A 25,570-nucleotide genomic window follows, 5' to 3' on the forward strand; every position below is an offset into this window, starting at 1 on the left:
ATATATATATATAATAATATTTCTTTTATTTTATTTTATTTCCTTTTATCTTATTTCCAAAAATCCAAAAATATTTTGTTTAACTTTAATTTTTAATTTCGAAAAAAAAAAAAAAAAATGAAAACCAAAAAGTAAGAAAATTTTGTATATACTTGCATTGTACATATTCTTTCCATTTGTTTTACATTGTACATATTTCTTTTTCATTTCTTGCATTGTACATATTCTTTCATTGCATTTTGCCTTATTTATTTTTCTTTTTGTATTTTGTTCATGTATTTTATTCTTTGTTTTTCTTACATTTTGTATATACTTGCTTTCATTAAATGAAAAATATAAAAAGATCACCATTGTGCCCTTATGTGTAGTCATGCATACTTTATGATTTATTTTGGGTTTGATCTCATATCTCTTACATCTTGTGTTATATTGCTTTAGAATGCATGATTTGATTATTCCTAACCCATTTGATATTTGATGTGAGTTTGCTAGTGTGGTTATTCAAGTAGGTTGTTGATTCCAAGTTTTGGGGAGACGTCTTTCGAATTGGATCATGACCGGGTTTCACGTCTACACCACCACAGTATACTCTTTCCACCAAAGGAGGGAGCAAAGTGGAGAAAGAAAGGAGCAAAAAGGAATCAAGTTGTGCAGCTGAAAAGTTCGATCGATTTAACTTAGAGTTCGATCGATCGAACATCTATGATCGATCACAATACTTCTCGATAGATCCAACCTTGGCCTTTGCTGAAATTCCAAGTTCGATCGATCGAACATCACCTTCGATCGATCGAACCCTATTTTGTCCTATTCAAATGATTGATCTTATCCACAGCTGTACACCTACCAACCACTTTTGTCTTTATCCCCATAAATATCTTGAAAATATCCCAGCCTTGTCATTATCCGGAGGAGTCAGACCACTTCGATCGATCCAAGATGTAGTTCGATCGATCGAACCCATCTTTGATCGATCCAAGTTATGGTTCGATCGATCGAACTTCCTCCAGCGAGAAAAAGTAAAAGTCCAGCTCATTTATTCCGTCCTTCATCCAATCATTGGAGAATATGCCTTGCACGACCACAGCTCATCATGGGGTGAATTTGACCTGCCTATATAAGGAATATGATACACTTTTTGAGGGAGTCTCTTGTTACACATTGAAAATCATCTTGGAGGCTATTCTTGGAGAGGAGGAAGGAGGGAAGCTAGAGCACTATTGGAGGAGATCTTCACCAACAAGGAGCAGCCATGGAGTTAGCCCTTGAGGGTTGGATCATCACTACCATGAGTGGCTAGACATCCTCTTGGGGCTAGAGTTAGCCCCAAGCATGCTTTCTATACTCTAATCTTGTGTATTATTGAGGGATTAGTGTTGTATGATACATCTTGATATTCATGTATATATAAATCTTGATTATTTCATAGTTTGTATGGTTTAATGCTTCCAATTGACTATTCTATTCTATCCATATGTCTATGTATGCTAGAGTAGGATATTCATGTGCTTATCCCTAGATTTAGTGTTTTTGATGAATGTCTATGTGTATTGATGCTATAGATCTAGAGATTATCAAGATGATATGCTTAATGAATGCTATTTTGGTTCATTTGATGGTTTATACCTATTCTTGATGGTTTGTGCCTCTCCCCTAGTCTAAATAGCTTTATTTTCATGCTAGTAGTATAGATTTAGTGTAGTGGTAGTGTAATGTTAGATGGGAGGACAATCTACTCTTGATGTTTGATGTTCCATGCTTGTGAGTCCAAATGGCATATTCCTCTAATATTGTGTTGTATGTGGATTGTGAGCTTAATGAAGGATTAATGACTAGTTATGATATGTTGTATCTTTCACATGTGTTTAGACAATTTATTCCTCTCCCAATAGATATTTTGTACCTTTCACATGATGTTTAGATAATGCATGTTTAACTAAATCATCCTTATGGATTGCTTGGACTATGAGCTTAATGAAAGGTTCAATGACTTGAATTGTTATTTTGTTATCTTCACATGATGTTTAGACAATATATTCCTCTACCAATAGATGTATTGCAGCCTCACACATGTTGATTGAGACAATTTGCACCTGTTGAGTCACCCTTACCAATTGAATGTCTTTTACACACACAACATTGTTGCAACACATTCATTTCCCTCATTAGTCACTTGATTATGGTTTGGAATAGTATTGTTTGGTGGTGATCTCTGCACCCCAAGACCTTTCCTTCTTACTTATTCTTTATCTTATTGCATTGCTTTATTATAGTTTAGCTCATTTAGTATAATCAACCAACCAATCAATTGTGTGATTACTCAACCTACTAACCCTAATTACCATAGTTTCACAATTCGATACACCATCAAATCCCTTGGGACGATCCCTACTCGCCCTATCTATATTTTATATAGAGAAAAGTAGTAGTGGCTTTCTATAAATGTAAAACTTGGCCACCTCCTAAATTCACAACTCTTCAAGCTTGACTTGGTATCGCGACCCTTGTAAACGAGCATCGGTCATAAACCAACACTCTTTCTACCACTAGAGTTTCTACCATTCTTCGAAGATAAAGTACGATGCAAAGAATTTTCACTCATGCTCTCATAAAGACGTCATACGTCATCCTTATGCCTATCAATGTAAAAGCCACCCATGGAAGCATCAACCATGCCCTTGTAATTATCCGATAAGCTCTTAAAGAAATATTGAACTAATTGTCATTTGGGCATGTCATGATGTGGACACTTCCTAAGCAATTCATTAAAGCGTTCCCATGCCTCATAAAATGTTTCTCCATCACCATATGAAAACTCTCAAATTGAGGTTCTCATGGCATTGGTCTTAGAAACCGAATAGTACTTCTTCAAGAACTCTTGTTGCATTTCCGCCTAAGAAGTTATTAAAAAAGGCCTAAGATTGTTAAACCAATATTTTGCCTTGTCTAAAAGGGTGAATGGAAAAAATTTAAGCCTTAAGATCTTTTCTGGCATGTCTGTGTATTTTACGGTAGAACATACTTCAAGAAACTTATCTAAATGCTTGTAAAGTTCTTCACTTGGAAATCCATGATAATTAGGAAGCATTTAAATGGTTTGTGGCTTGATTTCATAGTGGTGTGCTCTAAATGGTGGCAATTGAATGCATGTGGGTGCATTATATTCATTAGGCATATAGTGATCTTTTAAAACAAGGGGAGGATTAGCAATTGGAGGTGCAACATGGGCACTTTGATTGCCTTGAATGATGGGAGGTGGTGGAACATAGATTGGCCTTAGCATTCCCAATGGAACTTGGCCTTTTTGTTGTGGTGGATGAACATATGGCCTTGGCATGCCTAATGGAACTTGCATGTTATCATGATGCACATTGGGGTGGAGGATGCCTTGTTGGTTTATGTGACCAAGGTCCTCCACATGGTCTTCATTGTGTCCTTCCATTGATGAAATGGATTGACTAGAACTACCTCTTCCCCTAGGATTTCGAATAATGGATTCAAAATGAAAATTTAAAGGGACAAGAGTGGGTCTTAATGATCTACGACCATGCATGCACAATGCAACACAACAAGTAATAACAACAAACACTTCACCTTCACAACAAATCAACAATCAACCAACTTCTTCCACGTACAATGTTCTCATACTCCCATGCTTTAACAATAATATGCAAGAAAAGTAAATTGTCTCCACGTGGGCTCACGATTTATCTAAGAATGGAAATACAAGCCTCCACACGGGCCGACGGTTTAACTAAGAGTTTGAGTAAGAAAAAGCTCACAAAGGTCCTTTAGCACTTCAACTCCAAATTTTTAGCTTAGCTTAGCAACTTTTTTTTTTTTTATGATTTTAGCCTTTTTCCTTGCTTGCTTAGGTCCTTTGCTTAGAATACTCCTTTGCTCACCTTCTTAGCCTAATACTCCTTGTCAAACAAGAACAAACACAATAAGCAACAAAAATTGAAAACAAAGCAAAGACACGATCAAAAGAGTACTAATTCCTAATTGATTCCACAAATACAACGTTGCCAATCAATCAATCCCTGGCAACGGTGCCAAACACTTGGTGTGGGTGTTGCACTCCTAACCTAAAGTTTATGCAATGTGGCTAAGTTTTACATTTAGAAATTGCCACTACTACCTTTCACTAAAAATATAGCTAGGGCAAGTAGGGACCGTCCCAAGGGATTGAGGGTCGCACTAGATTGAGGAATCAAAATTAGGGTTAGTAGGTCGAGTGATCAAAGTAGTGGTTGGTTGGTTGGATTACACTAGATGCAAATTAAACTAAAATAAACAATAATGCAATAGAGAGAATAAAAGAGAGAGAGATCTTAGGGTTTAGAGATCACCACTAAGTATAGCTTTTCTACACCTTTAATGAATGATTAATGAGAGGAAGAACATATATTGCAACAAAGTGTATATGTGTGGTTGTTCCAACAAGCATGGATGACAAATTAAGCATATATTGTCTAAATAACAGGGTAAATAATACAATATATCAAATTAAGTCATTAATCCTTTCTTTAAGCTCACAACTAAACACATCACAAGGTTAGAGATATATATTACTTGCTTTCATAAATATGGAACATCAACAACAAGCATGGATTGTCTTCCCATTTAACAACTACACTACAACTACGCTAATGACATGAAATTAAACTAATTAAACTAAAGGAGAGGTACAATCCATCAAGAAATAAATATGAACTATCAAATAAACCATAAGAACATGACATTAAGAACTATGTCTTGACAATCTCTAGATCTATAGCATCAATACACATAGACATGCATCAATAACACAAGAAATTGAGACAAACACATGAACATCTATTCTACCATACATAGACATATGGATAGAATGAAATGATCAATTGGAAGCATTAAACCACATAAATCATTGAATAAACAAGATCTATATATATAAAAGTGTCAAGACACGAATCACAATACATATCCCCTCAAAAATACATAAATCAAGAAGTAGAAAACATGCTTAGGGCTAACTCTAGCCCTAAGAGGATGTCTAGCCACTCATGGATGATGTCCTCCAACCCTCAAAGGCAAGCTCCATGGAAGAAATCTACTCCTTGGTTGATGAAGAGTCTCCAATGGTGTCTCTAGCCTCATCCTCTTCTTTTCTTCCTCACTAAGTATGTGTATCAAAGTATATCAAAAAGCTCTAAAGTGCATATACTCAAAAAGTGGCTTATATTCCTTATATAGGTAGGTCAAAAATCACCCCAAATGAGCTGGGCCCGTACACCAATAATCCTCTAATGATTGGATATGAGACAACTTTTAATGAGCTGGAATTTGGATTTTTCTTGGGATTTGGGAGGTTGGATCGATCGAACTTGAGGTACGATCAATCGAACATGACTGAGATCTATCGAATTTAAGTTGGATCGATCCTCAATAGCGGCGCTTTTTTGGATAAAAACAAATCTGAGATATTTTGAAGATATTTTTGGGAAAAGGACAAAAGTGGTTTGTAGGGTGGTACAACTAGATAAGATCAATCATTTGGATAAGGATAAGACGGTTCAATCGATCAAAGAATGAGGTTGGATCGATCGAACTTTGAGATTTTTGAATAGGAACAAACATGGCTCAGATCCATCTTGAAGTGCTGAGATCGATAAAAGTTGGATCGATAGAACTTTTCTTGAGATCGATCGAAGTTGCTGAAATTCCACTCTTTTCTTCCTTTTGCTCTACTTTGCTCCTTTCTTTGATTCATCCCAGAATTGCTTCAATTATGCTCTTATTTGGCTAAGTTAGCTTATTTTGGGGATAAGTACCTGAAAATGGAAATAACATGAAATCAATATAAAATTGTAAAATAAGATAAAAAAAGGTTCTAGAATACCTGAGCTTAAGGGGTTTAAATACGCACTGTTCAGCGCTCATCAATACACATAGACATGCATCAACAACATAAGAAATAGAGACAAACACATGAACATCTATTCTAGCATGCATAGATATATGGATAGAATGAAATGATCAATTGGAAGCATTAAACCATATAAATCATTGAATAAACAAGATATATATATATATATAAAAGTGTCAAAACAAGTATCACAATACAAATCCCCTAAAAAATACATAAATCAAGAAGTAGAAAGCATGCTTAGGGCTAACTTTAGCCCCAAGAGGATGTCTAGCCACTCATGGATAATGTCCTCCAACCCTCAAAGGCAAGCTCTATGGTAGAAATCTGCTCCTTGGTTGATGAAGAGTCTCCAATGGTGTCTCTAGCCTCATTTGCTTCCTCCCTAAGATTTCTCTCCAAAATCTCTAAGTATGTGTATATGTGTAAAAATGGCTCATATTCCTTATATAGGTAGGTCAAATATCACCCCAAATGAGCTGGGCTCGTACACCAATTATTCTTTTAATTATTGGATATGAGACAACTTTTAATGAGCTGGAATTTGGATTTTCTCAAGATTTGGGAAGTTCGATCGATCGAACTTGTGGTGAGATCGATCGAACATGGCTGAGATCTATCGAATTGAAGCTTGATCGATCCTCAATGGCGGCGCCTTTTTGGATAAAAACAAATCTGAGATATTTTGAAGATATTTTTTGGAAAAGGACAAAAGTGGTTGGTAGGGTGGTACAACTGGATAAAATCTGGTATGTGGATAAGGATAAGAAAGTTCGATCGATCAGAGAATGATGTTGGATCGATCGAACTTTTGGGATCTCTAAAAATGACATCATGGCCTAGATCTATCTTGAAGTGTTGAGATCGATGAAAGTTGGATTGATCAAACTTTTCTTGAGATCGATCGAAGTTGTTGAAATTCCACATTTTCCTTCCTTTTGCTTTACTTTGCTCCTTTCTTTGATTCATCCCAGAATTGCTTCAATTATGCTCTTATTTGGCTGAGTTAGCTTATTTTGGGAATAAGTACCTAAAAATGGAACTAACACGAAATCAATACAAAACGGAAAAATAAGATAGATAAAGGTTCTAAAATACCTAAGTTTAAGGAGTTTAAATATGCATTTTTCAGCGCTTATCAATTGGCATACACTAATTGTACTAATTCATCATTGGTTTTGCAGATTGTTGATGGGCTGTGCTACAAGAATTCAAGTTCCTTTTGTTTTGGATAGGATATTTTACTTTTGTTCAGATTTTGGAACTCTTTATTTAGGATTCTACAGCTTCCTTTTTGTATACGATCTTAGAATATCTTTTTAGGATACTGGACCATTTTTGCCCAGATTATTGGAGCTTAAATTTTTAAGATTTCATGGCTCTATATTTTGTTTCTTCCCGATGGCCTTTATTTGCTTATGTTATAAAATTTTATCATTAAAAAGGAAAATAAGGCGCTGCTTGATTTAGAACTCTCAAAACAGTTTTTTGTTTTGAGAGTTACCAAAATCTAAAAACTGTCTTTTTTATTCTACTTGGATCTATTTTCATAGAACAGTTTTAAAAAAACTGAGAACTCGTAGCATCAGTTTTTATAGAACAAAATTTTGTTGTTTTAGCAATTTTTGAAAACTAAGAGACCACATAATGAAAACACGGTGAACAAAAGTTGACTTAAAAACCGACAGAACCCTATATCTCGTTTATAATGAATGTCTTGGTTCTATCTCCTTAGCCAAAGAAGCCCTCTGTACCGTCCCTATTCGCGCTCTCAGGATTCTTAGCCAAAGTCTCTCTTCAACCTCTGTTTATTTGGTAAGCAATTTTTATATAACTTCATATCTATTTCTGTGTGTGTCCATGGATGCATGTATATACATATATAATTTATCAGTTTGTGTTTTGCTTTTATTTGTACTAAAGTTTATCCTTTTTTTGTTAATAGAAATATTTGAATTTTATATTAGAGAATTTATTATTATTTTTTCTTCAGCATGTAGAGGGCAGTGAGTATCACTCCATCAATGGCGTATCAACTTATTCAGGTACTCAATTGCTAATCTTTACCAGTTTTTTCCAACTTCTAACAAAAATAATTCTCTTGCCATCTAATATCATATGAAATCTTACATTTCGGTCATAGTTATAGATATCTGTTGCCCAAATTTCATATTATTCCTTCCATTGAGTAGTTCTCCTTCTACATTTATTGGCCAAATTCTATACTGTTTCTCACATTGAATTATATTTCATAATCTCACATTTAATCTTTTGATACTGTCAAATGGTGTTTTTTCAGATTTTAAGAACATAGAACTTTAATTTTGTCATAGCTCTGTGCGAGGCTGATGCACACTTAGCCTATTTGTCCAATCTTGAAGAAGAAAAAGGTGAAATAGTAGCAGTGATATCAAAGGATACTGATCTACTAGCATACATCATCAAAAGAAGAATTTTTAGGTCAAAAGCCTTTTGCAATTCTCTCATTCTCATCACTGAAGCAGGATCCCATTTCAACATTCTTCAACTTCAGAATTTCCTCACAAGCATCAGTCACTTGATTTCAAAAGCCTGTACAAAGCCCTATTCATTGTGTATGTAAGCTAAATTATATTGTCCTCTTAAACACTTTATCTTGCTAGTTTGGGTTGTTGTGGTGTAAGAAAGATATTGAAAACAAGGGGGGTTGTTCTCGGTGATTTAATGTAAATAAGGGAAGTGATTAGTGAAAAGTGTGTGACAATGGTGAAAACACATGTGCTAATCATTTTGTATTAGTGGATCATAATTTGAGACAAATCATGTCACTAGAAGTAAATCTTGTAGACCTTTTACTCTATTTTAAAGTAAACTAATAGTGTATTTGTGCAATTCTTATTAACTTTTTAAGAGTAAAGCACCTGTGACACTAGTTAATAAATAGTGCATTAGCAATTAAAATATCAAAAATAAAATCTCATCTCCAAAATAGAATTTTTAACAATTTTTACAATCAAACAAAATTTTGAGTTTTTCTGTGTGTGTTTGATCTCTTTTTTGCGTTTTCTGTTTAATTTTGCAACATAAATACCAACATATGCTGAGTTTATGTATATATGCATATGCTAATTGATATTGTAAACAATTTTAAAAATGAATTTATTTTATACATTTTTTTTAAAATATTAATTTTTAATCAAATTTAGCCATCACATAAGATCTGAAGTATTTAAACTAATAGAGAAACAACATATACAAAAAATAAGATTGTATGTAATTAGAGATTATAATTTTTTATTATTTAAATTAATTAATTTACTAAAAATATATGAAAATTAGTTTAATTTGTATGATACTTACTATCCATATGATTATATTTTACAAAATAGTTTGTTTATTTAAATTGCTTATAAAAATTTCTAAATTTTTATAAGAATTTATAATTTTTTTAAAAAGTAATTTATAAAAAGTTCTAAAAAAAAACACATACTAAAAATATTTGTAATAAGATTATTTTTATATTTAAATTTTTTTATAATTATTTTTGGTTAAACACTACAGCACCAAAAGTTATCACTCTTGGTTAAGTACACTGTAGCACCAAAATTTTCGTTCATGTCCTGAAGCTCCAAAGTTTAGCGCGTAAAATTTAGGGAAAAGGTATTTAATGGCTATTAGAATCCTAAATATCATTATCTTTCATTACTTCCCTCATCCCATCTGCTCTCAATAACGTAACCATCCATCTTCCATTCTCTATAATGAGATCACTCAACATCTCTGGTAAGAGTTATCACTTTTTAATTAGAGATTTCATTTACAATTAAAGAATTCCTAATTTTAGTTCTCACTCTTCTATTAGAGATTTGATTTACAATTAAAGGATTTCTAGTTTTAATTTGCTATTTAGGGTTTCAAGAATGAGTTGTCACTCTTCTATTAGAGATTTGATTTACAATTAAAGGATTTCTAGTTTTAATTTAGTGTTTAGGGTTTCAAGAATGAGATATCACTCTTATATTAGAGATTTGATTTACCATTAAATGATTTATATTTTTAATTTGGTGTTTAGGGTTTGAAGAATGAGATTATCTCTTTATTTTGTTTATATACTATATATTTCTCTTTGAGCTACTATATTTTGTACCTTTTTAGGTAACTTCTTGATGCTTTGAGGAAAGTGATTTGATTAAAACAATAATGACACCTATTACAAATCATCTATTTGTTGTCATTGCTAATTTAGGTTTTAATTTTGTGTTTAGGGTTGAGATCATGTATTTGTTTTGAAAGATCTGACCATGTTTATTTGCTTGAAAGATCTATAAAAATTGTGCTTTCATGTTGTGTGTCTCCCGAATAGATTTATTTGTTATTTATACTCATGTTACATTTATAATTATCTTTTCATTAAAACATTGTATTTTTCAATACTTTATGTGTTTTCAATGTATTATATATATATATATATATATATATATATTTGTTACTACATTGTGAAGAACAAGCACAAGCACACTAATAGTAGAAGTTAGCTATGCCTATACTCTACCCACAACACACTGCATACTCTGAACCATGGTTGTTAAAATCGCGATTCTGAGTCGTAGAATCGCACGACTCAGTTCTTAAAATCGACTCAAATCGGATCAGAATTGCCCAATTAGTAGAATCGGGGGTAGAATAGGTAGAATCGTAGAATCGTACGATTCTACACGATTCTACCAAAATGTGTGTTTGGGCGGGCCTTTATACTATTTGGTCTTTGGGCCTTTATTCTTTTAGTTGTTTGGGCCAAAGCCTAGCCCAAATTTTGTATAGAAAGTTATTTTAATTTACCAAATTATATATTTAATTATTTATTCTATAAATCATAAAATACAAAACCTACTCTATTATAGAATTAGAAAATAGAAACGGGAACCCTATCTCAGAGAGGAGTGAGGACTGAGAGGAGGTGGCAGTGCAGAGGCTCATAGCGAGCATATCGGAATCATCGAATCCATACAACAGCTTACAGGTTCGGCTAGGTATGTTCTATATTTATTTTCTTCCTTGATCAAGAAATTTCAAGAGTTTTCTCTAATCTCTATAACCCTTCGTAGCTTGATTATTCTAAGATTGTTCTAACCTTGATTATTCCTTGATTATTCTAACCTTTTATCTACTTGTTCTTAGAAATTATTCATCATGTTCTGATAATCTTTTGCATTAATGGTTTAATTTTACTTTCAATTTTAAGTTCTGATTATCTTTTCCGATTTCTGTAGTTTTTGTTTTAAGTTTACTTGGCCATTTAAATTTTTATCACTATTTTTTAAAGCTTTTACTATGGCTAATTGAGCTCTAGCTGAACTGCTGTGACCACTTCTATTGAAATTTATGCAATACTTGGAGTATGAACATCATCTTTAAGTTCTGGTAGATGTACTCTTATCAGTTGAATCCATATAAATGAAGACGAGTTTGCTATGTTTTAATATGTTGTCCATAAGATATGGTGTAGCAATTGGCATGGTAATATTTTTTACTGCAAGAATTTCTTTGATGGCATCTCGCTCTCTCTCATTTTCTGGTTCAGTAAGTTTGTTCGTGTTATGTTTTATCTTTATTTGCAATTCATGCTCTGTTTTCTGTTGCTCCGTTTGTCTTTCACACTTGGAATTCCAAAAGTCAATTTCCTCTCTCTCTCAGATTTACTTTGATATTGTATCATGGAGGAATGGTAGATCTCTCCCTGGTTCTTATCTGGTTGAAGGGTTCAATGATGACTTTATGGACATGTAATTTTAGTTTCTAACTTTGGAGAGGGATGAGTTAGGATTTGAGATTTGTGGACTATGTTATTTTGTGTTACATCCTCTTTTATTTATATTCAAACTTTGGAATATTTTCTTTTACTTTTATTTATATTCGAACTTTAGAATATTGCTAGGATTTGAGATTTGAAGTCATGGATATGTAATATGATGTGTTTTGGCCTTATTTTGGTTATATTTTACATATTTTATTGTTTAGGAAGTTAGTTTCAATTATTTTTTCACAATTTGGTAGAATCTTACGATTCACGATCCGATTCTACGATTCCGATTCTACGGAACCCAAAACGATTCTACGTAAAATCCCGATTTTAACAACCTTGCTCTGAACACATGCTGGGCAATTAATATATATATATATATTTATTTATTTATTTATTTGTTTATGCTATCCACAAAGGAATTAAGTAATTAAGGTCATCTTCAATGACTTTTAGTTTCCTTGATGCATGATATCCTTTATGTATTTCTTTCTTTTCTAGTAACTAATTTGCCCAAACCCTATTGATTATTTAATGGAGTAGCTCTTTTTGGGATGTCAATTTGTTTCAGATTAAATTATGCATCATGGCTGGACCTGGACGGCTTAAGAAATGCAAGCTTTCGGCAATTAACTTATCCTCTTGTGTTGATGCATCCATGCCCATGACTACAGGCAGTGATGTCCCCACTAGTATTCTAACTCTGAGTCTTGTTCTAACACCCACTCCCACGAGCTTTAATGCCCCCAATCTTAGTCCTACTCCAAGTCTTGTTCCCACACCCACTCCCACAAGCACTAATATCCCCATTCCTCCTAGTCCCACTCCCAATACTTTTCCAATGCCCACAAGCACCGATATCCCTTATCCTAGTTCTACTTCAACTCATATTCCCACTACCACACCTTTACCTACATCCGATGTTACAACTGACACATCTGGTTCAGGTAAATTTTTTTTATTTTAATGCTTTGTTCTAATATATTGTTTTTTTTTTCATGTTATTTTATCCATGCAACATGTGATGTTTATTAGTATATCTTACTATCAATCTTTTCAATCATTGTCATTATTATAGCTACTTCCACGTCAAAGACCAAGCATGGTAAAACAACAGGAGTCGCACTCGCTACATTTTTAGCAAAGAAAGGTCCTAAGCCTGTTGTAATTTTTTGTAAGGGGCAACATAGGCCAGTGAGTGGTTGGGCGAAGAACTTTGGAACTGAAGTTGGTTTAATATGTCATACACGCACACCTATCACTTGCGGGACTTGGTCACATGTGGATGACGCTACTAAGGACGTACTATATCGAGCATTAATGGTAAGTGAGAATTAATCATTTTATTTAAGTCTTTAATTTTTTATTTAGATTTATTATCCAATTACTTGAAAACTAATATTTGATGTCTATGATATCAACAGTCTTTTAGGATAAGTTTGACGTATAGATAGAGGGGACAGACCTCACCGAATTTTAAAAGGGTATATACACATTCTTTGGTGATAGGTTCAGAGCGTGGAAGTATGACATACATGTGTATTTTAAGTCTTTCAAGTGTAATGTCTCAGAGGCACGTCGCCATCCTTATGAGGGAGTTGAAGACGAGGATTGGCAAGTTGTCTGTGATATGTTTATTAATGATGAATTTTTGGTAAGTACCCCCTCATTTATTTACTTATAATTTTTGTTTTTCGTACTCTGACCTTTCCATATTTATTATTCAGAAAATTTGTATGTAGAAAAAGAGTGGGACAAACACAAAAAATAGGGAGAAGAATGTCACATATCATTGTTCTAGCTCGAAACCTTTTATTAGGTCTCGATATGAGATGGTTTGTTAAATAGAGAAACGAGGAGACACAAAAAGAGCCTGATTTGGTGACTTTATACAAAAAGACACATTGCCAAAAGAAAGGAGAGAAAAAAGGGACATGGATGACACCACAATGTGAGGAGTTACATGTAAGTTTTTAAGTTAAACAAGAGCTTGAACAATATTAAATTTTTGGTTAACTAATCTTTTTGCTCTGTCATTACTAAAAGTATTGTCTATGCACTGTCTAAGATTTTTGTTGTTAAAATGAGGTTTAATTTTGCTTTTTTGTTTGGAAAAAAGTATTGAGGAAAAGAACGAGTAAGGGAAGTACATATTCTAGTTTAATGAATGATCCATTGATGATTTGATAAGATTAATGAAGTATATCTTTCATATATATATATAAATATATGTATGATAAAATTATAATAATATAAATAGTAATCATAAATTGTTCATAGTCGGTAATTATGGATGGACTCATAATTAATTAAGACTTGAACTGGATTCGCGTTAGGTTGAGATATATTGCGAGAGTCGTCGTATGCAATTGCTCCCTATCACTGTCATGTCATTTGACTCTTAAGCATGAGAAAAGTATAAACTCGTTTATAATTAATAATTACTTTGATTTGTTTGGCAGATACTTCAGGATCCTTAGACTGACACTTTGGGTAGTTATGTAATTAATAGTTAGAGGATTATATTTTCAATATTTGCATCATTACTACTTCTATTTATTTTGTATTGATTATAGTTGATCACAAAGTAAATTCGAAGGCCTTCGTGTGTTTTTAAACAAAATGATTTATTATATAATTATTTATTTAAATTATTATTTTTGTCAAACAAATGTTTTATTGTGATCGAGCCGGAAATAATCAAAAGTACCAAAATAAATATATTAATTAAGTAGTCGGATTGATGGCTTTATTTATTTGATAACTAATTATGCATAGAGGGGTCAAAGTGCAACATTGACTTAGAGGTTATTTATTATTTAATTGGAGTTCAATTAATTTCTTTTAGTGGAGTAGAAATTAATTTATGAATTAATTGAATTGGGTCCATGGACCGGGCCAATTATTAATTCATTGTAACTAATAAAATAATAAGCCCAAAGGATTCTCACTCATAGCCCAACTTGATATTGGAATCCTATTAGATTTGAGACATATGAATTAGAGATTGAGAAGGATTTATTGTTTCCTTTTCCATATCTTTATATTGTCTATATATATACATGGTCTATGTATATTTAAGGGTGATTTTTAGTAGAAGGAAAAAGATATATATTTTCTCTCTCTAAAAAATTAGGGTTAATGTTCTCATCTGATGGAGGGTCCCACAAGCCTAGTTTTCCAAGGTCATTCATGGAGACTTATGAGTGATTCCTAAAGGCAAAATAATTACCAAGAAGATGGAAATCCAAAGAAAAGGCATCTTGCTAAGGGATCTACAATAAGTGAGAACATTCACTTTAGAGGTAAGATTTAAAGGTTTACTTAGACCTTTGATGTAAGTATTCAATCTATTAATTAAATGATCCATCATATTTTATTTTTGCATAAAACTTGTCTCTATATGATGAATCAAGATCTATGAATCAAAATCCCTCAAAAAGTTTTTTAAACTTGCATGTTTTCCAACAGTGGTATCAGAGCATGGTTTGATTCATTACTAGAGATCATGTTTTTATCAAAATTCATCATTCATGGATCCAATTTTGATATGCATATATTTATTTATTGATGTATGTTGATGTACGAATTAATATATTGATATATATTGATACATGATGATGTATGTATAATTGTGAATGGATGATGATGTGTGTTTGGGTTATGATGAAGCTTATAGGTATATTGAATGTAATTTTATCTTTGGATGAATGTAATTAAGGCTTTGATTTAGCCATTTGAAAGTTCAATGATGTAATTTAATTTTTTCATTGTATTTCAAATTGTAAATATTTATTTAAAGCCATGTAATCTTCATCAAAGGATGCTATGAAGCTTTAAGAAGGTCCAAAAGGGTTAAATTGTGCTTCAGTAATTTTTTCAAAATTTTTCTGGAATTTTTTTAGGCTTAATTTAATTTTTTGGGAATTTTTAATATTTTTCCTGGATTTTTCGATGATTCAGTGTTTCGCGGTGCACCATTATTAGGTGCAACCACATGCAGGAACCATTAGATCAGTAATCATAAGGAGGTATAATCACATGTGCCGCGGGTGAGGGTGCAATTAGGCGTCTAGCGCGTGAGAAGCACGCGCCAGACAAAGTCAAGCTCTCTGACGCGTGAGGAGCACGCGCCGGACTGATCGGTTGATAATATGACCTAAATTTAATCAACCTTCGCAATAGCACGAATCATTGTAAAATAGGGCTATTGGTCGGGTAAGTCGAACCACTGGGACTGCGCTAATCTACGGCAACCTAAGTATCTAGAATCATTTTAGAGTGATATGGAGTGTTCATAGAGGATTTGTTGGTTGTCACTTAAGTTATGAAATTAAGATGCATGAACTAAAAACTTGCAAGAATTTAAATGAGATGAAATTCGATTAAAGACAACTAGGGGAGTGAATCCGTCTCCATCCCTATACACATGCTAGATTAGAGCTAAATTGGGGAAAAACAATATATAATGGCCAAGAATTATATAGCAACTCATGGTTGCCATATAATTAACAAGAAGTACATTGAATCACAAACAAGAATAATCCATCAAAGGTGAATATGTTTAGACTACCTAAACTAGAGTGTAGCTTAAACACATATACTTAAATGAAAGACTATCAAGCCCTTGACACAATGATGAAGCACATGAAGGTAGGGATTAAGCATACACCATCAAAGGGCTTCCCTAAGCAATGATCTATCAAAGTCACCTATCAACATGTCATTAAACCATTCCATAACCTAGTTTCCATTCTCACCATGAAAACTCAAGCAACATGATTAATGTAAGAGGTCATCTAAAACAAGATAAACAACTCAAATAAATCATTCATAGCAATATTAACATTCATTACAACAAATGAAGTGCTCTTGGTTATGAAAAGACCATAGCATAGACATTGTAATCCCCAAAATAAAGCTAAACTAGATCATGCTTACAAGGGAGGGACTTCATCACCTCCCTAGAGGGTGAGTTAGTTACCCATAGAAGCTTTAGATGAAGGAAAAACCATGCCTTTTCCCTCCATTTTCGAGCTCCCTTCTTGTGGCTTCAAGAAAACCTTCTCTTGCTCTCCTCCCTCTCTCTAGAAATTCTGCCCTTCCAAGATCTTTGATAATGAAATGCTCCTTTAGCTTTTGTAGGCAAGAAAACCAACCAAAACCCCTCAAAACAAAGCCCTCCACACATCTTCTACCAACTCCAAAAAGAGGAAATAAGAGATGAGGGTGACAAGGCACAAGTGGGCTGAAAATGAGGACTTCCGGAGGGCATTCTGCCCAATTTTCGAGCGCTCGAAGGTGGCTCTTCGAGCGCTCGAAGCTACTTTCCAGCTTGAGCCACTTTGGCAAAATGACCATAACTTCCCGCTCCGAACTCCAAATGACGAACCGTTTGAAGATTTGGAAAGCTAATTCAAAGCTCTACATAAACCATGTTATAATGAAAGTCCAGTTCTGAAGGTTGGAGGGTCAAAAATGAGGAGCAAGGTCGAAATCCATTGCTGCCAGGCTGTTCTGCGCACCTTTGGTGAAAATAGTATAACTCTTTGCTCTGAACTCCAAATGAAGCAAACTTTATGTCTTTGGAAAGCTGATTCATAGCTCTTCATGTTATATGTTTTGATGAAAGTCCAGTTCTCGAGTTTGCTAGGTCAAAAATGGCGATCAAACTCACTTCCCACTGCTGCCAGAACTTCCTTAATGAGCACCATGACATTTAAGGCTTCAACAAAAACTCATTCTTGCTCCTTTTTGGCCAATGAACCTGAAAATAAATATGAACATGCAAATGAAGGCAATCTAAATAAAATAAACAACTAATGGACTTAACTAATGCAAATAAGGGCGCTTGAATATGTAATATTCGGCGCTTATCACACCCCCAAACTTACATTTTGCTAGTCCCTTAGCAAAACTAGAATGAAAAAAAAAAAAAAAAAAAAAAAAAAAAAAAAAAACTTAATGAAATGACAACCAATGAAATGCTTCCCATAGACATCAACCATGGTGAAAAGGAAACATGCATAGCTCAATTACAACTTGAAACAGACAAAAGGTCAGAGATGCTATCATTAGGTAGACTACCTTGCATATACGAAGCATTGATACAAAAATTTGCTAAACACATTTTCAAATACATACATCAACATCGTGGTCAATATAAATAATTCAATTGTCATCTCTTGAATGGAAATCAACTCTAACTTCAGTGAAAGTGAACCGGATTTCCTAACATGTGGCTTTAACCTTTTCTTTTCCAATTCCAAGACACAAGTCTTCAAATCATTGAATTCCCTTACTTTTGAAGTCCCTAAGGCACGAATTTATTCACAAAACAACTTTTGTTGCTTGTTGACAATTTATTAAAACAAAAAAAACGATACATAATATGGTTGTGCAATGTTGAAGTCCCTTAAGCTTTCTAACCAACCCATGTAGCAAGCGTTAGGCCAGCAACTCCCAAACCGGACGGCTTTAGGGTGCTAAGTGAAAAGACACTCCTAGGGCTTAATAACTCGAATTGGCAAGGCTACGAACTCCAACGAACCACAGTTATTTATTCTTATTTTTGTGAATGACCGTGCAATGCCTAAGTCCCTTAAGCTTTCTAACCAACCCATGTAGCAAGCGTTAGGCCAGCAACTCCCAAACCGGACGGTTTTAGGGTGCTAAGTGAGAGAACACTCCTAGGGCTTAATAACTCGAGTCAGCAAGGCTACGAACTTAAGCTAGTCATTATCTTTCTATTTTCCTTTTTCTTTCTTTCTTTTTTTTTTTTTTTTTTTTTTTTTTAACATGCCAAAGGTATCCATCCATTAGGTTCATCAATTCAGATTAACTAGGTCAAGAACAAGGTCAATCCAGTTACATGCCTCACAGTCAAGTTTCCGGTGTGCATCTGTGCATTGTGAAGCATACAAGAGTATAAGATCCAACGAGAATCTAATTGAAGCATTTATACAGATTGAATTGCATCCGCATGATCATTTCAAATTCAAAATTTTTTCTTTATTTTCCAGACTTAACAATTGCTTTTATACACAAGGTATTAAACATGAGCATCATCTCCGACAAGTTTCAAATTGTCATATCATTGTTTTACAAAAGTTGACTTTATTGCTTTACATGGATCAAAATACATTATGCAGGCAAAAATGAAATACCAAAAATGCAATTGCACCCCCAAACTTGAATGACACATTGTCCTCAATGTGTGAAGACAAGTGACATCAACAAAAAGTGAAAAACAAAAACAGGAACAACAATACCATGAGAATGAGGAGAGAGCATGACGGGGTGACAAAAAGCTCCCATGCGACGTCTCACAAAAACAAGCCCCCAAACTTGAATTGTGCAAGCTGCAAGAAACAGTTAGAAAGATAGATGGGAATAAACATGACAAAAATAATGAGACAGTAAAAGAAAATATGTATTGAAAAGCAGGTGGACAAAAGAACAAAAAGAACTAAAAAGGGGGCATGCCAAACCAGATCTAGAAAGACAAAAACAACTTGCCAAGTTCAAAATAAAAAAGAACATACACAATTGAAAAAAAAAAATAAACTACGAGCTAGGGGGAAGACGGGCAAGGATAGCATTGAGGAGAGAGTTGGTTTCACGCCTTTCTTCTTGAGCTATGCGACGCTCTTCAGTAGCAATACAGTGGTCTTCTTCTGCACGGTGGTAGTCCTCACGCATGGTCCGATTGTAGTCAGCAAGGGTGGCCTCAAAATGGTCCAGGCGGGTGTGGATGCCGGCAATGCTGGCTTGTAGAAAAGCATAGTCAGGTGGAGGGTCAACAGGGGGCACCTCCATGCCAGCAGCCTCAGCCATGGGATCATCCCCGGAAAGAGGAGGAGATGGAGAGCGGGGGACTGGAAGGGCAGCAAGCTGAAGTGGCCGAGAATGGCTAAGAACATTGGTCCACCGGCGGAGAGAAAAAGTCTGAATCTTTTTGCCTTTAGGTTCATGAGGGGGAACAATGAAACCTTTACGCTTCAAGAGCCGGATGATGAAGAAAGGCAATGGCAATGGCCGATTTTGAACGCGCTGATGCCGCGCATTGATACATTCGTCCCAAAACCGCATAAATGTGTCCCAAATGAGCTCCGGGATAGAGAACCATTGGCCTTGGTCCATGGCATACAAAGCTTGCAACATTAAGCCTCAACGCTCGGTGCTGTGCACCAAGGGGCAAACATTGTGCTTGAGAACTGAGTCAAGGAACCACACGCGCTCCGGAAGAGTGGATTTGAGTGTAAAGCTCCGGGGTCGATGAGGGTCATCAATATTGCAAATGGCAGCCACCACTTGCTCGACAGTTAAATCATCGACTTGCTCATACAATGGCCGGCCTGTGGGGTCTAAGAGGTCATCGGGACATTCCAGAGGACAACCGGAAATGTCAACAATGTCGGCCAAAGTGAACGAAAAAGGAACACCATCAATAGATGTGGCGAGAGAGATGATGGGCGACTCTTCAGGACAAGTGAGATTCTGGTAGAAGAGTTGCACCACTCGAGGATAGGTGGTCCTAGCGAAGGGCCGGCAAATGTGCTGAATGCGCCGGTTGGCTAGGTCGGACACTGCCCAAGAGGTGGTGGGAAGAGCGGCAAAGACATCCGTGAGCGGAAAGAGAAGCTCATAATTGAGCTTTCTGTCGAGCCAAGGGGGCTGGGGCTGCTCACGAGCAGCAATTGGGGCATCCACAGATGGTCTAGAATGACGAGAAGGGCCGGCACGAGACATTTGGAGAGGCGGACGTGGATGGGGAATTTCAGCGAACACCTGGCGTGCACTACAAGAAGAAGAAGGTGTAAGAGATGGCAATGGATGAAAAACCCAAAAAAAAATTTTAACAACCTATGCTCTCTATCCTAGAGCAACATCAACAAACCCAACACTCCTCCAAAATTATCATCCCCACACTCCTCAAAATGACACAATAGAAATGAACTGAAAAAGAAAAAGAAGAGGATACTTACAGTGAGAGGAAGCTTGGGAGCAAGATGATGGATGGATTGAGGGAGGAGGGTGGTGAAGAGGGGTATTTAAAGGGGTGGAAGACATGAATGGGGGTGCTGGAATGGGGGAAGTGGAGAGGTGGTGGGGAGTTATGGAGGAAGTTCATGGAGGGAGTGGGAGAGGTGGTGGGGTAGTGGAGAGGTTAGGCAGTTGGGAGAGGGAAAGGGTGGGTTTTTTTTTTAAAAAAAACTGAAGCTGCTCGAGCGCTCGAAGGTGGCGTCGAGCGCTCGAGCTTCTGGCAATGTGGTCGAGAGAGGGCGCTTCGAGCGCTCGAAGGAGGCGCTTCGAGCGCTCGAGATTCGGGCAGTGAGGGGTGCAGGTTGCCTCGAGCGCTCGAGGGTGGCGTCGAGCGCTCGAGATTTGGGCAGTGAGTGGCGTGGCTGTGAGGGGAAGCTTCGAGCGCTCGAAGGAGGCTCCTCGAGCGCTCGAAATCTGGGCAGTGTGCTCCTTGAAAGCTTCGAGCGCTCGAAGGCCCTTTTTCGAGCGCTCGAACTTCTGACAGTAGGCTCCTTAAGGCTTGAACTTCAGGGCATTGATGTTCCTAGGTCCCCTAAAAGCTTGGAATGAACTTTTTGCTACATGGTAGTGACAACAAAGTCCCCGGGTGAGTCAATGTAGGGATTAAAACACTCGGATGGACTTGGAAAACCTTGAACATTTGGTGTATTGAAAGAAGGAGGTTATGCGCAAGAGTACCATGTTGAAGGACCGATGAATTTGCCGGATAGAGCTGAAAATCTCCGAGAATGAAAGCAAAGGCTTAAAATGACTAAGACAACCACTTGGAATTGCAGGAGCACAATTCAAGTTAGTCCCCAAAGAAAAATTAAATTTTTGGCTTTCTCAACCGTTTTCCAGAAAATTGCAAGGCACGAGCAATTTGAGAAGAAGAAAAGCTGGGCAATAGAAAGAATTGCTTCTCTTACTTTGCTAAATTTAAAGTCGATAGCTAGACGAAGCTAGAGCAGGCATTAATCCTTGTAAATTGGGTCCGTCAAGAGGACTTTCTCAATTTTTCGAGTTGGGACTATGCCGTCAATGCAAGGCTTAAGCCGGTGGCCATTGACCTTGAATAAGGATCCATCAGTCGGATTCTGAATTTCGATTGCACCATGAGGGAAAACAGTATTGATGAGGTAAGGACCATCCCATCTTGACCGGAGTTTACCGGGAAAGAGTTTCAAGCGGGAATTGAAAAGCCAGACCTTTTGTCCCGGGGCGAAAGACTTGTTGACAATGTGTTTGTCATGGAAGGCTTTAGTCTTCGCCTTGTAGATTTTTGCACTTTCATATGCAGCATTTCGGATTTCCTCAAGTTCATTTAGGTGTAATGCACGAGTAGAGCCGGCCTGTTTGAGATCAAAATTGAGCCTTTTTATGGCCCAAAAAGCACGGTGCTCTAATTCTACCAGGAGATGACATGCTTTGCCAAAGACAAGTCGGTATGGCGACATGCCAATGGGTGTCTTGTAAGCTGTCCGGTAAGCCCAAAGTGCATCGTTTAGTCTTAGCGACCAATCTTTGCGGTCCGGCCGAACCGTTTTTTCCAGAATGTGCTTAATCTCCCGGTTAGAGACCTCTACTTGACCACTCGTTTGAGGATGGTAAGGTGTGGCAACCTTATGAATGACGGAATATTTAGAAAGGACTGATTTAAGATAACGATTTCTGAAATGTGATCCGCCATCACTGATGATTGCTCGGGGCGTACCAGAACGACTAAAGATATGAGATTGAATGAACGCGATCACGACTTTATGATCATTTGTTCTGGTAGCCACGGCTTCTACCCATTTGGAAACATAATCCACCGCTACAAGGATGTACTCATAGCCAAAAGAAGGTGGAAATGGTCCCATGAAGTCAATTCCCCATACATCAAAGATTTCAATTATTAAGATGGGAGTGAGGGGCATCATGTCTCTTCGGGACATGGATCCGAGCCTTTGGCATCTTTCACATAATTTACAGAAATTATATGCATCTCGAAACAAGGAGGGCCAGAAGAATCCGCTTTGAAGAACTTTGTGAGCGGTCTTTTTGGCACTGAAATGGCCTCCACAAGCAAGAGTATGGCAGAAATTGAGGATGCTTGTGGTCTCAGTTTCAGGAATGCATCGCCGGATAATTTGGTCTGGGCAATATTTGAATAGTTTCGGATCTTCCCAAAAGAAATGCTTGACTTGGGAGAAGAACCGGTCCTTCTCTTGTTTGGACCAATGAGTTGGGATTTTACCGACCGCGAGGAAGTTGACAATATCTGCAAACCATGGAAGATTTGTATGAGAAGTCTGGAAGAGTTGCTCATCCGGAAAGGAATCACGGACGGCAGCGAAATCTGAAGATTTTTCAATGAGTAAGCGAGAGAGATGATCAGCGACAACATTGTCTGCCCCTTTTTTGTCTCGGATTTCAATGTCGAACTCTTGAAGCAAGAGTATCCATCGAATCAAACGGGGTTTGGTCTCTTTCTTTGCTAACAGGTGCCGAAGAGCGGCATGATCCGAGAAAACTACAACCTTGGAACCTAGAAGATAGGAGCGGAATTTTTCCAAGGCATAGACTACGGCTAGCAGCTCTTTTTCAGTAGTGGTGTAATTTAATTGAGCATCAGAAAGAGTTCGACTAGCATAATAAATGACGTATGGGAGCTTGTCCACACGTTGGCCCAAAACTGCACCTAATGCATAATCGGATGCATCACACATGATCTCAAAAGGAAGAGACCAATTAGGTGGTTTCATTATTGGGGCAGATGAGAGGAGAGTGCGAAGTTTAATGAAAGCTTCCATGCATGCCTCATCAAATTTGAATGGAACATCCTTGGCTAAGAGATTACACAAGGGTCGCGAGATTTTGCTAAAATCTTTGATGAAGCGACGATAGAATCCGGCATGGCCAAGAAAAGAACGGATTTGACGGACGGAATTCGGAGGAGGAAGATTAGAGATTAATTCAACTTTTGCCTTGTCTACCTCGATTCCTTGTTGAGAGATGACATGTCCCAACACAATGCCTTCTTGGACCATGAAGTGGCTTTTCTCCCAGCTTAAGATTAGATTTGTCTCTTTGCATCTTTGGAGCACAAGAGATAAATTTTTGAGACAAGAATCAAAGGAGGAGCCAAAGACGGAAAAATCGTCCATGAAAACTTCCAAGAATTTTTCAACCATATCGGAAAATATGGACATCATACACCTTTGAAACGTTGTCGGAGCGTTGCATAGCCCAAAAGGCATGCGTCGGTATGCAAAGGTTCCAAAGGGACACGTGAATGTTGTTTTTTCTTGATCTTGAGGGGCGATTGCCACTTGGTTATAGCCGGAATAACCGTCAAGAAAACAATAGTAGCTTTGGCCGGCTAGCCTTTCTAGGATTTGATCAATAAATGGGAGTGGGAAATGATCTTTCCTAGTTGACGAATTGAGCTTCCGGTAGTCAATGCACACACGCCACCCGGTGGTGGTTCGTTGCGGCACGAGCTCACCCGCTGAATTTTCAACAACGGTGAGACCGGATTTCTTGGGGACAACTTGTGTGGGGCTTACCCACTTGCTATCAGAGATGGGGTAGATGATTCCCGCATCTAGCAATTTTATCACTTCCTTCATTACCACTTCCTTCATGTTAGGATTTAACCGGCACTGAGCCTCTCTAGTAGGCTTTGCGTCATCCTCCATATGAATGCGGTGCATACAAATAGAGGGGTCAATTCCTTTCAAGTCAGCCACTGCCCAACCAATAGCTTCTTTGTGCTCTTGTAGCACTGCTAAAAGGTTGGTTTCTTGGTCCTTTAGAAGGTCCGATGCAATGATGACCGGGAGAGTTTGATTCGAACCAAGGAATACATACTTGAGATGGGCCGGGAGCGGCTTAAGCTCAAGTTGCGGTGGAGACTCCAAAGAAGGGACCGGAGGAGAAGAAGAGAGTTGAGGAAGTGGTTCTTTTGGAACTTTCCATGGAGGAGTGTCCATGATAGCATTAATGTCGAGCAATGAATTAACTTCTTGGATTGATTTGTCAATATCAAAGTTTGAGAAGTCGAAATGAGACATGCAAGTTTCAAGGGGGTCCTTGCTTAGAACGAAGGGAAGAGATTCCTCAACCACGTCATCAATGACATCAACAAGGAAACAATCGTCCTCATTGGAAGGATGTTGAGTTGCATGAAAGATGTGGAGTTTGACTTGCATGTTTCCAAAAGCAATGTCCATCACCCCGGTCCGACAATTAATTGATGCATTAGCCGTAGCTAAGAATGGCCTACCGAGGATCACGGGGATATGCTTCTTTGGGTCATGGACCGGTTCCGTGTCAAGAACCACAAAGTCTACCGGGAAGTAGAATTTGTCCACTTTGATGATAACATCCTCAAGAATGCCTCGTGGATGCTTGACCGATCTATCGGCAAGTTGCAAAACCACGGAAGTCGGCTTTAGATCTCCCAAACCAAGCTGCAAGTAAACTGAATATGGAATTAAATTCACACTAGCTCCTAAGTCAAGGAGGGCCCTCTCGATTTTGTTGTCACCAATGACACAAGAGATTGTGGGGGCGCCAGGATCCTTATACTTTGGAGGAGCACTATGTTGAATGATTGCACTCACATTTTCAGTTAACATTACTTTCTTTGGCAAATGATTTTTAGAAGTGCGCTTTTGAGTGCACAAGTCTTTGAGAAATTTTGCATAGGGAGGGATTTGCTTGATAGCATCCAAGAGGGGCAAGTTGATCTTCACTTGCTTGAAAACTTCCCACATGTCTTGAATTTTACAATTCTTGTTCCCAATATGTGTCGACTCTTGAAGACGTTGAGGAAACGGAGCTTTTGGCTCATAAGTAGTTTCCACATTTGG

At 36.9% G+C, this 25,570-nt stretch overlaps 1 pseudogene; it reads left to right on the forward strand.

Annotated features, from left to right (window-relative positions):
• The first annotated feature begins 2,732 nt into the window (after positions 1-2,732).
• On the forward strand, positions 2,733-2,831 carry LOC132275637 (small nucleolar RNA R71; annotated as a pseudogene).
• Positions 2,832-25,570: the final 22,739 nt, after the last annotated feature.

This window comes from Cornus florida, unplaced genomic scaffold, assembly GCF_030987335.1.
Source record: "Cornus florida cultivar Cherokee Brave unplaced genomic scaffold, ASM3098733v1 CherokeeBrave_3.0.0_Hap2_Chr09, whole genome shotgun sequence".
NCBI classification, from domain to species: Eukaryota; Viridiplantae; Streptophyta; class Magnoliopsida; order Cornales; family Cornaceae; genus Cornus; species Cornus florida.